This window comes from Triturus cristatus, chromosome 4_1, assembly GCF_964204655.1.
Source record: "Triturus cristatus chromosome 4_1, aTriCri1.1, whole genome shotgun sequence".
Classification (NCBI taxonomy): domain Eukaryota; kingdom Metazoa; phylum Chordata; class Amphibia; order Caudata; family Salamandridae; genus Triturus; species Triturus cristatus.
In genome coordinates, this window is record NC_140585.1 from 556985279 (window position 1) to 556999334 (window position 14056).

A 14056-nucleotide genomic window follows, 5' to 3' on the forward strand; every position below is an offset into this window, starting at 1 on the left:
GACACAACCAGTTAGGTTGATCATGGACTATAACAATATGAGCTTCATTGTGAAGAAAAGTCTCAACAGACATTGGAATGTACTCTTAGCCGACAAGATCCTTAAGGAAGTAATCACTTCCAGACCTCAAATCACATATAGACGGGGCAGAACCCTGAAAAACAGATTAAGCCTGACGGTACCACATGTCACCAGAACCACCACATGGCTCACTCCTCACTCCAAGGGCTTTTTCAAGTGCGGTTGCTGTGGAGTTTGTAAATGGGCATGCCATGGGACCAGGAGCTTTTCTGGCTTCAACAGACATAACTACACAATCAACCACAACATTACTTGTAACACCAAGTATGTGACTTATGTTCTGGAATGCACATGTAAGAGCAAATATGTGGGCAGCACTATTCGACCACTCAAAGAACGCATCATTGAACATGCTAGAGAGATCCACCAGCAAGACGCACGTTACCCTGTGGCACTACATGTGGCATCCTGTCCCACACAGGGCCCCCACAAGAGATTCAATTTCTTTGGAATTGATGTCACGGAGGCTAACATAAGAGGGGGTAATCGGGAACTTAGACTAAGGAGACAAGAGGCCACCTGGATTATGCGTCTTCACTCAAACATGGTCAGAATTCTGATCATGAGCTCCAGTACTTTTTAGGCACATGATCACCTGATGTCTTACAGTTGTTACCAATTTCCTGTATCTATCCATGAAGTTGCCACATGTAGCCTTTGTGTTTTGATCTATTTTCATTTTTTTTACTTAGATAGCTATCCAAGCTTCCTTGAATCTGCCATAAAATGATAACTATAGCTTGATGTGAGAGGTTATTTGAAATATTTACTCTGTTTTGTTTAGACAACAAAGAACTATTTCTTTCTTCATTACTCGGACAATGACATTGCCTTGCGTATATAAGTAGAGATTGGACAATTTTTATTATTATAATTTTTCTTTCATCATCCACACATGTATCTCAATGACTGCCTATATCGGAAAGATCTTTCTACCCATTTAGGATTGGTTATGACACCCACAATATGCTCTTACTAACTATTCCGGCAATGTGATTGCCTCTAATCTAATGACCTCAATACTCTTATATTGTTGAGGCAACCATGTCACAAATGTTGATTTGCTTCCGTTTGAATAATCTCTTTTATTTATTGAAACTTTTTTACTATCACACTATTTACCACTACCCTCATCTGTCTTTAACTCTGCTCGTAAGATTCTCTCACATTCTCCAGTCACGCTGCTGTCTGACTTCCGGTCCTTTTACCAGTGCCGGGTTAGCGCTCTAGTAATTTTCTGACTTTTTCCCGCCCGCGCTGCCCTTTTAATTATTCCTTGCTCCTTCCACAAACCGGAAAGAACAACATACCCATCTTGTCTTGGATTTACGAGTTAAGCGCGTTCTTAGTACTCCTGACGATGGCTTTATGCCACTACATGGGCCTTATGCTGTGATCACACCTTAATATACTTATTTTCGATCCCTTTTCTGTCCGATAGATTACTCCGGTGACGGTTGAACCCACCCGTCATCCCTTGTTGTTGGACACACAGGGAAGTGACTGATCTGTCCGCCCGTGTTTCCCTTCCCGATTTCATGCCACTACTGGCCCTCCCTTTATTACAGAACCCATTAAGGGCAGGTTGGAATTAACACCGGTCTCACGGTGAGTGGGCTTTCCCCTTGACTTTACCCGACCCAATGCTTCCTCACTGTTAATTTAAGAGGCTTTCTGCTCTCCATGTTTCATGACCTTATTCCTTGAATTTCTCTCGCCTTCCAGACACTGAGCTTATTGCGTTATTTTCAGGTATTTACTCACCCCCCTTTCTCATCCCATTACACTTACCGACAGCCGCATGTTCACTCGCATTAGTTTACACGGATCCCTTTTCTCTATATCTCCCTTTTCTTATTCGTCCTTTATAGCTTGCTGTACGAACCTGTATATGTTTATGAAGCTTTTGACAATTATAGTATTTAAAACTTTACTCAGACTACCTTCGTACTGTTTACACTACAATGGCCGAGTATTCTTTATTGTTGGGTTTTCATCCTAATCGTCATTTATCTCTCTAATTAGAATGGTATTTATGTATGGACATGACTGGAATGTTCCACCCTGAATGCTTTTCATTCCAGATGTATTGAACCTATTGAGTACGGTTGTGTTGGTGTATATTTTTTACCCTTATTGTGTTAGGCTTCTCCGGTGTTAATCTACCGTGTTTTTTTGCCGTAGTCTCCTGAACATGTTAAACTTGCAACCCACTATCAAATGCATTTAATTTGTTTCATATTACTCACGCACTCACTTGCCACCCCACCACTTTTGCTCCTTTGGATTTTCGCTATGTGATAACAACATATGAAGTATCCTTTGACCTTTTAACTTCAAAAAGTTTTTCATTTATTATTTTTTCCGCATATATATTTCTGTGTTTTTTTTCTTTCCTATGCCCAATATACTCAATACACCACAGGTTTGATACTTTAATTGTGTGAAGTCACTTATGTTGTTGTTTTTATGCTCTTTCCACTTCTCTTATAGGGTTTCCACATACACTAGGTGTTTTTCTGCGCCGGTACACCTCCTTGTTGTTTTTTTGTTTTTTTGAATCGCTTTTGGATAATCTATCCTGTACTGTACTATATTATTTGTTTATCCCCAGCCCTGAAGAGTCACGGGTACACTGCCCGATTGACGAAACACGTGTCATTTACTTGTATTAACCTAACATGTGCACAGGACCTTTGTTGCATAATTACTAAGAGGTCTTCGGAGGCCATGCCCCCCATTCTCCACCACCCTGCAAACGCGCCTCCTGGCACACTACTGGTTGGGGGATGAAGTCCACTTTTCTCTTGAGGGACTTTGGTGGCCAAGAAGCCCTCCTGGTACCTCCTGTAAGTCCTACGCAGCGGAATTCCTGAGCGCTGGTCAGAGGCCCAGCCCCCTTTCTCCACCACTCTGCAAACAAGACTACTAGTTAAAGAAGCATTTACAATGTAATAGGTCTCGCATTTGTGACAGTTAGAGCTATTGGCGTTGTACATGTGAACGTTTTTTACCAATGTTTTTTGTAGTGGAGTGGATGTATGTTGTGTGTAGTGAAATTATGTGGTATGTTGTGGAGTGAAATTATGTGGATAGAAAGTATGTTGTATTTAATGTATAGGAATTATGTAGAGTGGGATTATGTGTTATAGAGAGTAATTATGTGGTATGGTAGTCTGTGTTGTGGAGTGGTAACCTCAGGTTTAGTCTTCGTTTCCATAAAAGCTAAACTATAAACTGAATAAGACAAAAAAAAAGAAGGAACCACTGAGGAGCACTTTTGGACCTAGGCAGAGGTCTGAGCAGGGCCACTGGAATTATGCAACAGTTTGGCTGCACCGATTTTTGCACAATTATACATTTTCCGCTTTTGCCACATAATCCATCATCTGCTGCATAATCGGCGGACTTGAACACAAAAACCTTGTTTCTAGCTCAAACGGCTCAAACGTTACCAACAATGCAGCGACAAGTGTTACAGCGTGGTGGATGTCTCTTTGCAAACCTGGAATGGTCACCTGTTACTTATTGCTAAATGTGGGTGTTAAATTGGTACTAATGGTGTGCAAACCACTCTTGCTTTTTTCTGCGCCTGTCCTGCCTCTTTCTGCATTTCTCTTGCTTCTTTCTGCACCTTCCTTTTTCTGCACTTCTGCGCATCTCTTCCGCTTTCGGCTTCTCCCTTCTTTCTGCATCTCCCTTCTTTCTGCATCTCCCTTCTTTCTGCATCTCCCTTCTTTCTGCATCTCCCTTCTTTCTGCATCTCCCTTCTATCTGCATCTCGCTTCTATCTGTATCTCTTGCTTCTTTCTGCATTTCTCTTGCCTCTTTCTGCAGCTCTCTTGCCTTGTTCTGCACTTCTCTTGCCTCTTTCTGCACCTCGCTTTCTTCTTTCTGCACTTCCCTTGCTTCTTTCTGTACCTCTTTTTTCATTCTGCACCCCTTTTGTCTCTTTCTTCACCTCTGTTGCTCCTTTCTGCACCTTGCTTGCTCCTTTCTGTACCTCTCTTACTCATTTCTGTACCTCTCTTACTCATTTCTGTACCTCTCTTGCCTCTTTCTGAATTTCTCTTGCTTCTTTCTGCACCTCTGTTGCTTATTTCTGTACCTCGATTGATTCTTTCTGCACCCCTCTTCCCTGTTTCTGCAACTCTCTTGCCTGTTTCTGCACTTCTTTTGCCTGTTTCTGCACTTCTCTTGCCTCTTTCTAAATTTCTGTTGCTCCTTTCTGCACCCCTCTTACCTCTTTCTGCACCTTTGTTGCTTCTTTCTGCACCTCTCTTTCCTCTTTCTGCAGCCCTCTTGCCTGTTTCTACCGTTCTCTTGCATCTTTATACACCTCTGTTGATTCTTTCTGTACTTCTCTTACCTTTCTGTACCTCTCTTGCCTCTTTCTGCACTTCTCTTGCTTCTTTCTGCACCTCTTGCCTTTTTCTGCACCTCTCTTGTCTTTTTCTGCACCTCACTTGCTTCTTTCTGTACCTCTCTTGCCTCTTCCTGCACCCGTTCCCTCTTTCTTTACCTCTCCTGCCTGTTTCTGTACCTTTCTTGCCTCTTTCTGCACCTCTTGCCTCTTTTTACACCTCTTGCCTCTTTCTGGATCTCACTTGCCTCTTTCTGTACCCCTCTTGCCTCTTTCTGCACTTCTAATGCCTCTTCTGCACCTCTGTTGCTTCTTTCTGCACCTCTGTTGCCTTTTTCTGCACCCCTCTTGCAGAGTTTTATATAGCGCGAACTAGACTCGAAGGTATCAGAGTGCTTTACATGAGCCCCAGTTATTTTACAGACACATTCATTTTCTTTTTGTTAAGTATGGGGAGATTGAGTGATTTGCCCAGAATCACAGAATGTTGAGCGTCCCTGCCGAGTTTCAAACCCGGTTCCCCAGCTCGGAGGTCGATCGCCCTAGCCGTTAGGCCACATTCTTGCCTTTCTGTACCTCTGTTGCTTCTATCTGTGCTTCTCTTGCTTCTTTCTGCACCCTCCTTCCCTCTTTCTGCACCTCTCTTGCCTCTTTGTGCTCCTCTCTTGCCTTGTTCTGTACCCCTCTTGCCTCTTTCTGCACCCCTCTTGCCTCTTTCTGCACCCCTCTTGTCTCTTTCTGTACCCCTCTTGCTTCTTTTTGCAGCCTCTTGCCTCTTTCTGCACCTCTTTTGCTTCTGTCTGCACCCCTCTTGCCTCTGCCTGCGCCCCTGTTGCCATTTTCTGCACCTCTGTTGGTTCATTCTGCACTGCTCTTGCCTCTTTCTGCACCCCTCTTGCCTCTTTCTGCACCCCTCTTGCCTCTTTCTGCACCCCTCTTCCTTCTTTCTGTACCTCTCTTGCCTCGGTCTGCACCCCTGTTCCCTCTTTCTGCACCTCTTTTCCCTGTTTCTCCAACTCTCTTGCCTCTTTCTGTAGTTCTCTTGCCTCCTTCTGCACCTATGTTGCTTCTTTCTGCACTTCTCATGCCTATTTCTGCACCTCTCTAGCCTCTTACTGCACACCTGTTGCTTCTTTCTCCACTTCTCTTGCTTCTTTCTGTTCCTCTGTTGGTTCTTTCTGCACCCCTCTTCCCTCTTTCTGTACCTCTCTTGCTTCTTTCTGCACCTCTCTTGCTTCTTTCTGCACCCCTGGTGCCTCTTTCTGCACTCTCTTTTGCTCTTTCAGCACCCCTCTTGCCTCTTTTTGCACTTCTGTTGCTTCTTTCTGCACCTCTGTTGCGTCTTTCTGCACCTTTCTTGCTTTTTTCTGCATCTGTCTTGCTTCTTTCTGCATCCCTCTTGCCTCTTTCTGCATCCCTCTTGCCTCTTTCTGCACCTCTCTTGCCTCTTTCTGCACCTCTCTTGCCTCTTTCTGCACCTCTCTTGCTTCTTTCTGCATCTCTCTTGCCTCTTTCTGTACTTCTCTTGCCTCTTTTTACAGTTCTCTTGCCTCTTTCTGCACCCCTTTTGCCTCTTTCTGCACCTCTGGTGGTTCTTTCCACACTGCTCTTGCTTCTTTCTGCACCTCTCTTGCAGATTTCAGCACCCCTTGCCTCTTTCCGCACCACTCTTCCCTCTTTCTGCACCTCTATTGCCTTTGTCTGCACCCCTGTGCTTTCTTTCTGCACCTCTTATCTTTTTCTACAACTCTCTTGCCTCTTTCTGCACCCCTCATGCCTCTTTCTGCACCCCTCTTGCTTCTTTCTGTACTTCTCTTGCCTCTTTCTGCACCCCTCTTGCCTCTTTCTGCAACCATCTTCTCTTTCTGTACTTCTCTTGCCTCTTTCTGCACCCTGTTGCCTCTTTCTGTACCCCTCTTCCTTCTTTCTGTACCCCTCTTCCTTCTTTCTGTACCCCTCTTCCTGCACTCATTTTCCCTCTTTGTGCACCTCTCTTGTCTCTTTGTGCACCTCTCTTGTCTCTTTGTGCACCTCTCTTATCTCTTTGTGCACCTCTCTTGTCTCTTTGTGCACCTCTTTTTCCTCTTTCTGCACCTCTCTAGCCTCTTTTTGCACCTCACTTGTCTCTTTCATCACTTCTCTTGCTTCTTTCTGTACCTCTGTTACCTCTTACAGCACTAGTCTTGACTCTTTATGCACTTCTCTTGCCTATTTCTGCACCTCTTGCCACTAATTGCACCTCTGTTACTTCTTTCTGCACCTCTCTTGCCTCGTTCTGCACCCTTCTTGCCTCGTTCTGCACCCCTCTTGCCACATCCATCATCCCTCTTTCTGCACCTCTCTCACCTCTTTCTGCACCGCTCACCTCTTTCTGCACCCGTTCTTTCTTTATACACCTCTCTTCCCACTTTCTGCACCCTGTTCCCTCTTTCTGCACCTCTGTTGCTTCTTTCTAAACTTCTCTTGCCTCTTTCTGCACCCCTCCTGTCTGTTTCTGCACCTCACTTGCCTCTCTGCACCTCACTTGACTCTCTGCACCTCACTTGCCTCTTATTACACACCTCTGACCTCTTTCTGCACCTCTCTTGCCTCTTTCTGCACCTCTGCTGTTTCGTTCTGCACTTCTCTTGCCTCTTTCTGCATTCCTGTTGCTTCTTTCTGCACCCCGCTTGCCTATTTCTGCACCCCGCTTGCCTATTTCTGGACCCCGCTTGCTTATTTTTGCACCCTCTTGCCTCTTTGTGCACCCCTCTTGCCTCTTTCTGCACCTCTATTGGTTCTTTCTGCACTTCTCTTGCTTCTTTCTGTACCTCTCTTGCTTCTTTCTGTTCCTCTCTTGCCTCCTTCTGCACCCCTCTTGCCTCTTTCTGCACCCCTCTTGCCTCTTTCTGTACCCCCTTGCCTCTTTCTGTACCCCCTTGCCTCTTTCTGTACCCCCTTGCCTCTTTCTGTACCCCTTGCCTCTTTCTGCACCCCCTTGCCTCTTTCTGCACCCCTCTTGCCTCTGTCTGCACCCTTCTTGCCTCTGTCTGCACCCCTCTTGCCACTTTCTGCACCTCTGTTGGTTCTTTCTGCACCCCTCTTGCCTCTTTCTGCACCCCTCTTGCCTCTTTCTGCACCCCTCTTGCCTCTTTCTGCACCCCTCTTGCCTCTGTCTGCACCCCTCTTGCCTGTCTGCACTCCTCTTGCCTGTCTGCACCTCGCTTGCCTCTTTCTGCACCTCGCTTGCCTCTTTCTGCACCTCGCTTGCCTCTTTCTGCACCTCGCTTGCCTCTTTCTGCACCTCTCTTGCCTCTTTCTGCACCTCTCTTGCCTCTTTCTGCACCCTTCTTGCCTCTTTCTGCACCCCTCTTGTCTCTTTCTGCACCCCTCTCTTGCCTCTGTCTGCACCCCTGTTCCCTCTTTCTGCAGCTCTTTTGCCTGTTTCTCCAACACTCTTGCCTCTTTCTGCACCTCTGTTGCTTCTTTCTGCACTTCTCATGCCTATTTCTGCACCCCTCTAGCCTCTTTCTGCACACCTGTTGCTTCTTTCTCCACTTCTCTTGCTTCTTTCTGTACCTCTGTTGGTTCTTTCTGCACCTCTCTTGCTTCTTTCTGCACCTCTCTTGCTTCTTTCTCCACTGGGGGAGGGGCTCGAAGAACAGGAAGCGCCAATGCTGCAGCTTGCACATCCCAAAACTCCATGGGAACACATGTATTTTCTTGCTGTGTCCCTCACGTACTGCTTCCCTACAAAATCCTTGCCCTCTATGCTCAGTGTTGCTTCTAGAGTTAGAAGAACGACAGACAAGAGACCGAAACGGACAGACGTGCGGGGTATTGCACAGCGTGGTCCACTCAGCAGATCTCTGGCAGACGCAGCGATGTGACTCGGCATGAAGGCAGAGTTGAACGGGATGACCGTGCATCGTCCTGAGCTGCCATCAGGGCAGAGGGAATGATTAGGCCTGCTTTGCAGAATTGCACACTGACCTTGGCATCTACCCCCACGCTGAGATAAGTGCCACCTCCCGAGCCAGCGGTCCTTCCCAGACAAACGTTCACCATCTTGGAGCCTGAGAGGAGCAGCGAGGCGCACAATAAAGTGAAAGGAAAAGCTGTTTCCTGGAGAATACGGGTTCCTTACCTTGCTGAGTCCTTGCTGGTACTTTCTTTTACTTTTTGAAACCTTGATAAGTACTTTGGAAACATGGAGTACTGGACACTTGGTGTGGATTTCCCCGATTTCGTTCTTCGTTCCTAATCCCTTTTGGACCCATTAACCTTGTTTTGTGGCATGTTTGGGTGCATTCACGAAGCACCGTCAATTTGTTGTATAATCCACAGAAACCATTTTGGAACGTACTTATGGTAACTGGTTTTTGCCTGGCAAGGTATTTTTCGTCAAAAGAAGGTGGTTCTTATTATTTTTACCCTTAATTCTGCATAACCTGCTGGGATTCCTGGTGTTTCACAACCAATTTATCTCCAAAGTAGAAGTGGTTTTGGTTTCCGTGTTTGGATCTCAGACTAATGAGACAAAGGTCTTTTTGCCGCACAGGGGACTACAGAGACCACCAGCACCAGCACAGCGTGCCAGGAGGCGCATAAAAGTGCGGCCACTTGGGAAGAATCATCGCGTCTGCCAGTGTGTTTGCCGCACGGCGGACTACAGAGACCAGCAGCACCAGCGCCAGTACAGCGCGCCCGTCCAAGGCCGTCAGAGGCCGGAGGAGGCTGGGCTGGGCCTGCTCCCTAACTCTTAATCCTTGGGACCCGTATCTAAGGTACTGTGGCCGTGTACTCCAGACTGCCAAAACATTTGAAATGGTCTTTTCCTTTATTGGTATCTAGTTGGCGCAGAATGTATTACATCTGACTCTGGACTGAGAACACTGAAAACGTTGTATGTGTAGATTCCTTTGCTTACCCTGCTTATCTCAGATAGTATCTTCTAGCACTGGTCCACTTACTAAGTATTTGTGTAATTGCGCACATCTATAGAGCATCGTCGTGGTGCTTTTAAGAGGAACCTCTAGCGTCCACCTAAAGTTTAAATCTAGTAATTAGCGCGAGAGTCTAACCTTAAAAATATTTCAGAATGGGGAGAAGAGTATGCGTTGAGAAGAAACAGGCCCCGGTCTTGCCCAAATCAAGCACTAAACCTACCTCTATCGACAGGATGCTAGAAAAGGCTCTAGGAGCCGTGGCAACTGAAATAGAGCGGACCAAGAGACGACTGTCCCTGACCCCAAATCTAGAAATTGCACCAACTGACCAGAGCATTTTACAAATTTCAGGGGTTTCTATAACTGACCAAACACCATTAATAGAAGTAGTTATTCCCGAGTCATCCAGGGTTATTACCCCAAAACAACCGTACAGAAAAGCCAAGCCCAAACCCAAGGCGAAAGCACCTGTAAGAAGGAAGAAGCCCCAGGGTGAGACTTCTGATAATGGGAAATCTGGGATGGGGAACCTAGAAGAGAGCAGGGAAATCACAAGTGATCAGCCAGTGTGGGTTACAAAGTTGGTGAAGGATCTGCAGATCCAAATGAGGGATATAGTTAAGGACGAACTTAGATCATTACATGAGAGGGTTGACGGGTTGTCTGTACTTTTTAATGATTGGATAAGTACAAGGGGGGTTACCTATGGTATTGCTGGATTAGAATGCAGGTCTCGAGTGCAGACCACTATGAGCAATGCACTGGTTAATCCTAGCCTTAAACACAATGAACAACCCCTGCCTTTAAAACCAAATGGGGAGACTCGCACATTGGAGGCCACTAGAGATGGCCCTGCAAGGTCCACACCGGTTATCTCTAAGGAAGCTAATTGCCCACCCCCATTGAATAAATCTACAAGGCTACAACATTCAAACAGCAGGCAGGCTGGGGAAGGTGTCTCTACAAACATAGAAGCCACCAATCACTCTTTAACCCCTCCAGTCATAAATTTGCCACCCGCATCAACTCCATACGCCCTCATCCTTGCAGGTATCCCTGAACTCAATCTGAATCCCACCAAGAATTAAAAAACAAATGTGTTCACTGGCTTGTAAACCCCAGACATTTTAATTATGAGGATGTGGAAGAGATTCTAACCACACGTAGGGTGGGATGGATAGGCAGACGATATAAGGATGTACATGGAGATTGCATAATAATTAATTTTAGAAATCCGTCGATGACCCAAACAATCTTAGCTAGAGAGGATGGGAGAAAAATGGGTGGTATTCAAGTACTCCCTTTGGGTTACTTCTACCCCCCCAACAGGCCCTACTATGGTACCAGGCATATAGAGTGGGGCCGGAGAGATGACCCCAATAACCGTGAGTTGACTCATCAGCACTGGCAAATGCAACCTATTTTTTTTTTTTTTCTTTTTTTTAAAACCTTTTATTACAATTTCGAAAAGATACAAGTATGGGCCTACAACCAACAGGCCGGTCGCTAAACGCAGTGTAAACATAGGCACGACTTAACATGCACATCAATGAAGTAGCAAAAGAGTTACTAAAGTGCTAATCATCGCAGTCAGCCACAGCCGCAGTCCCTAAACAAACAGGAAAGGTTTCATATTTTTGAAAAACAGAAAACATCAAACTCACAAGGCAGAGGAGGTTAATGGCAGAAACATGTGCTCCTCGTATCGAGGGAGTAAACCAACCCGGGTAGACAGAGGGGGGGAGGGGGGCAAGGCAGAAGCGACAAAGTCGCATGTCGCAGGAGCATACAGGAATGCGGGGGCTAGGGAGACAGAGCGGCGTCCATCTCACGCGTCTGGGGCGGGGCGCAAATACCTCCACGATAGGAGTTCCAGGGACCCCACACCTTAATCCACTTCCCAGGCTTGCCTCTCGCCACATACACCGTTTTCTCTCTAAACATACACCAGTCCATGTGTTCCTTCCACTCGGAGACCGTTGGCGGCCTCTGGGAGCCCCACAGTTGTGCGATGTCACGCTTCGCTATCATATAGCCTAGAGTCACCCATTGCGTCTGCTTTGCATTGTAATCAGTCGGCTCCCAGACATTCAGCAAGCGCAACCTATTTTTAATATCCCCACTGTAAATAGATTTAGCTGTTTGGAAGGAGTAGATTGACTAAAGGAAAACTCCTCCATTATTAAGGTACAAATATGTTCACCCCAAACAGAAACTCAGAGCCAGGTTAGTGAGATAGGACCATGTATCCCGCGCGGGGAGGGCCCAACCTGTGGGAGCATGAGCAGCTCCCCTTGTTGCACCCTCGAAGGCGGCGATCCGGTTTGGGGGGATAATCCTAAATTTTGTTTTCCCACGGGGTCATATTTTAAGGATGCAAGCGAAAAGATAGAGGCTGTATGCCAAGTACTCCCCAAAGTGCCTGATACACCGAATCCCCCTAATTGTTCGAAATCAAGGGTTCTATCATGGAACATTGCAGGCCTAAATAATAAGTTAGATGATCCTAACTGGGGTTCTTTTATTAGTGAATACGAGATCTGCATGTTCCAGGAAACATGGGCTAGAGGGGAGGTCCTCAAGTTGGGTTTTGCCACCTTTAGTATCCCGGCCACATCTGGGGTAAAGGGAAACCTTCCGGAGGCCTTAGCACATGGGTGGGAGTTAATTTAGGATGCACGGCCAAGCAGATCGACACAGGATCGAATGACATACTATGTGTTATACTCCAGTTCCCTTTAAAGATTTCCGTTGCACTTTTAAATTTATATTCTAGACCGACGGTCCTAGGAAAGGAGTCTGTTACATTGGAAGAATTAACTACGTTCTTAGGTACCATTGTTGAAAATCATATGGTGATCTTGGGAGGGGATTTCAATTGTCAGTTCGAGCCACTAGAGGGAATGCTCCTGGATAGCCTATATGACGAGGATAATTTTTGGGCAATCCCGGAGACTAGATGTCTACCAGTCAAAAAATGGTCACCTCTGGTGATTCAGATGAACTGCCTTGTTTCGAATCACTCCCTTAGAGCTTGTAATGGTAGAACCTTGTCTGAAACATCAAGTAGTCAAACCTTCCACAGAAATGACTGTGGCTCTTTGTTAGACTACATTTTAATTGACTCAAAATCCTGGGATAGGTTAATTGATTTTAGGGTGGTTCCACGGATAGATAGCGACCATCATGCGCTAGTACTAGAACTAAAGGAGTTTAATCCTGGTAACATCCCTAGTTCAGATAACTCTATTGATGCCAGATTGACACTTTCCAATTGTAGGCGAAGAGTGCGATGGACCGATTTCAGTCAATCGCAAGATAAATTAAGTACTTTATATAAAGCCCTGGTCCCGGTACTCCTGACGGCACCCAACTTAACAACCCATAAAGGAGCAGGTATAGATCTTGACTTGGTCACAACAAACCATACTAGATTAGGAGAAGTCACATTGGACTTCTACCCCCCCAAAAAAATCAGCCTAGCAAGATGCCCCCCGACCCTTGGTATAATGATCAATGCCGCAAAGCCAAAATATCGCTGGTAGCATCCGTCCAGGCTAATGATCGTCTGCAAATTAAATCTGCCAGGACGGTGTATAAAGAGGCTATTTCTGAAGCTAAAAAAGGGTGGGAAAAGGATAAGTGGGATGCTCTGAGAAGTGCCTTGGGGGCCAGGGACATGAGGACCTTTTGGAAAGTTGTCAACACCGGTAGTACTGGTGCTAAATCACTGGTAGACCCAAATTTGGATGAAGAAGTCTGGCAGGAACATTTTGAATCTCTCTATTCCAAGGAAGAAACATTGATTGATGAGATATCTGAGGGATGCCCCATGGGGATTGACCATTACTCCAAATTGAGGGAAACTAAAGAACCCTATGACAATAGCTCTAGTATGAGCATAAGTCTAAATGAAATCAAGGGAGCTTTAGCTAAAATTGCCCCAGGAAAAGCACCCGGCCTAGACAAAATACCTGGGAATCTTTTTCGTAGTGAACCAATTGTCTGGGCTCCATATCTTTGGGTGCTATTTAATGCCATACTCCAGGGCATGAAGCTTCCCCCTAGTTGGGTTGGAGCGGAAATAATCCCCATCTATAAAAAAGGCTCACCGCTTTTACCAAAAAATTATAGGCCAATTAGCCTGATAGACATTACGCAAAAAAAATTTGCGTGCGTATTACTGTTTAGATTACAAACCTGGATGGAGGAACGGGAGATATTATCCCCTTTACAGGCAGGGTTTAGGCAAAAACTGTCCACTTTGGACCAAATACTCAGGCTTCAATTGCTACACTGGAAGTCCGTGTGTCTAGAGGGTGGCAGCCTCTATTTAATATTTGTAGACTTGAGGTCAGCCTTTGATTTGGTCCCAAGGGAAACATTTTGGACAGTCCTCCATGAGATGGGGATTCCAACATATCTTACCCATCTCATTAAGCGGCTGACAAAGGATAACTTTGCGCAAATCAGGTTTGGCAAGGATGGAAAGTTAACTGCACCCATCCCGATTAAACGCGGTGTTCGCCAGGGCTGTGTGCTCGCCCCCACTCTCTTCAGTCTTTTCATCAATGGCTTGATAGATTATTTATTAATCGAGAAAGACCTCGATGCACCCAAGTTAGCCTCCCGGAAAATCCCAGCAATGATGTTTGCCGATGATACTTTACTAATATCCAAATCA

The 14056-nt window shown here is 45.8% G+C and overlaps 1 protein-coding gene across 2 annotated transcripts in view; it reads left to right on the forward strand.

Moving 5' to 3' along the window:
* OPTN (optineurin) overlaps positions 1-14056 on the forward strand; it is a 522442-nt gene that overhangs the window by 126646 nt on the left and 381740 nt on the right. The window lies entirely within an intron of this gene.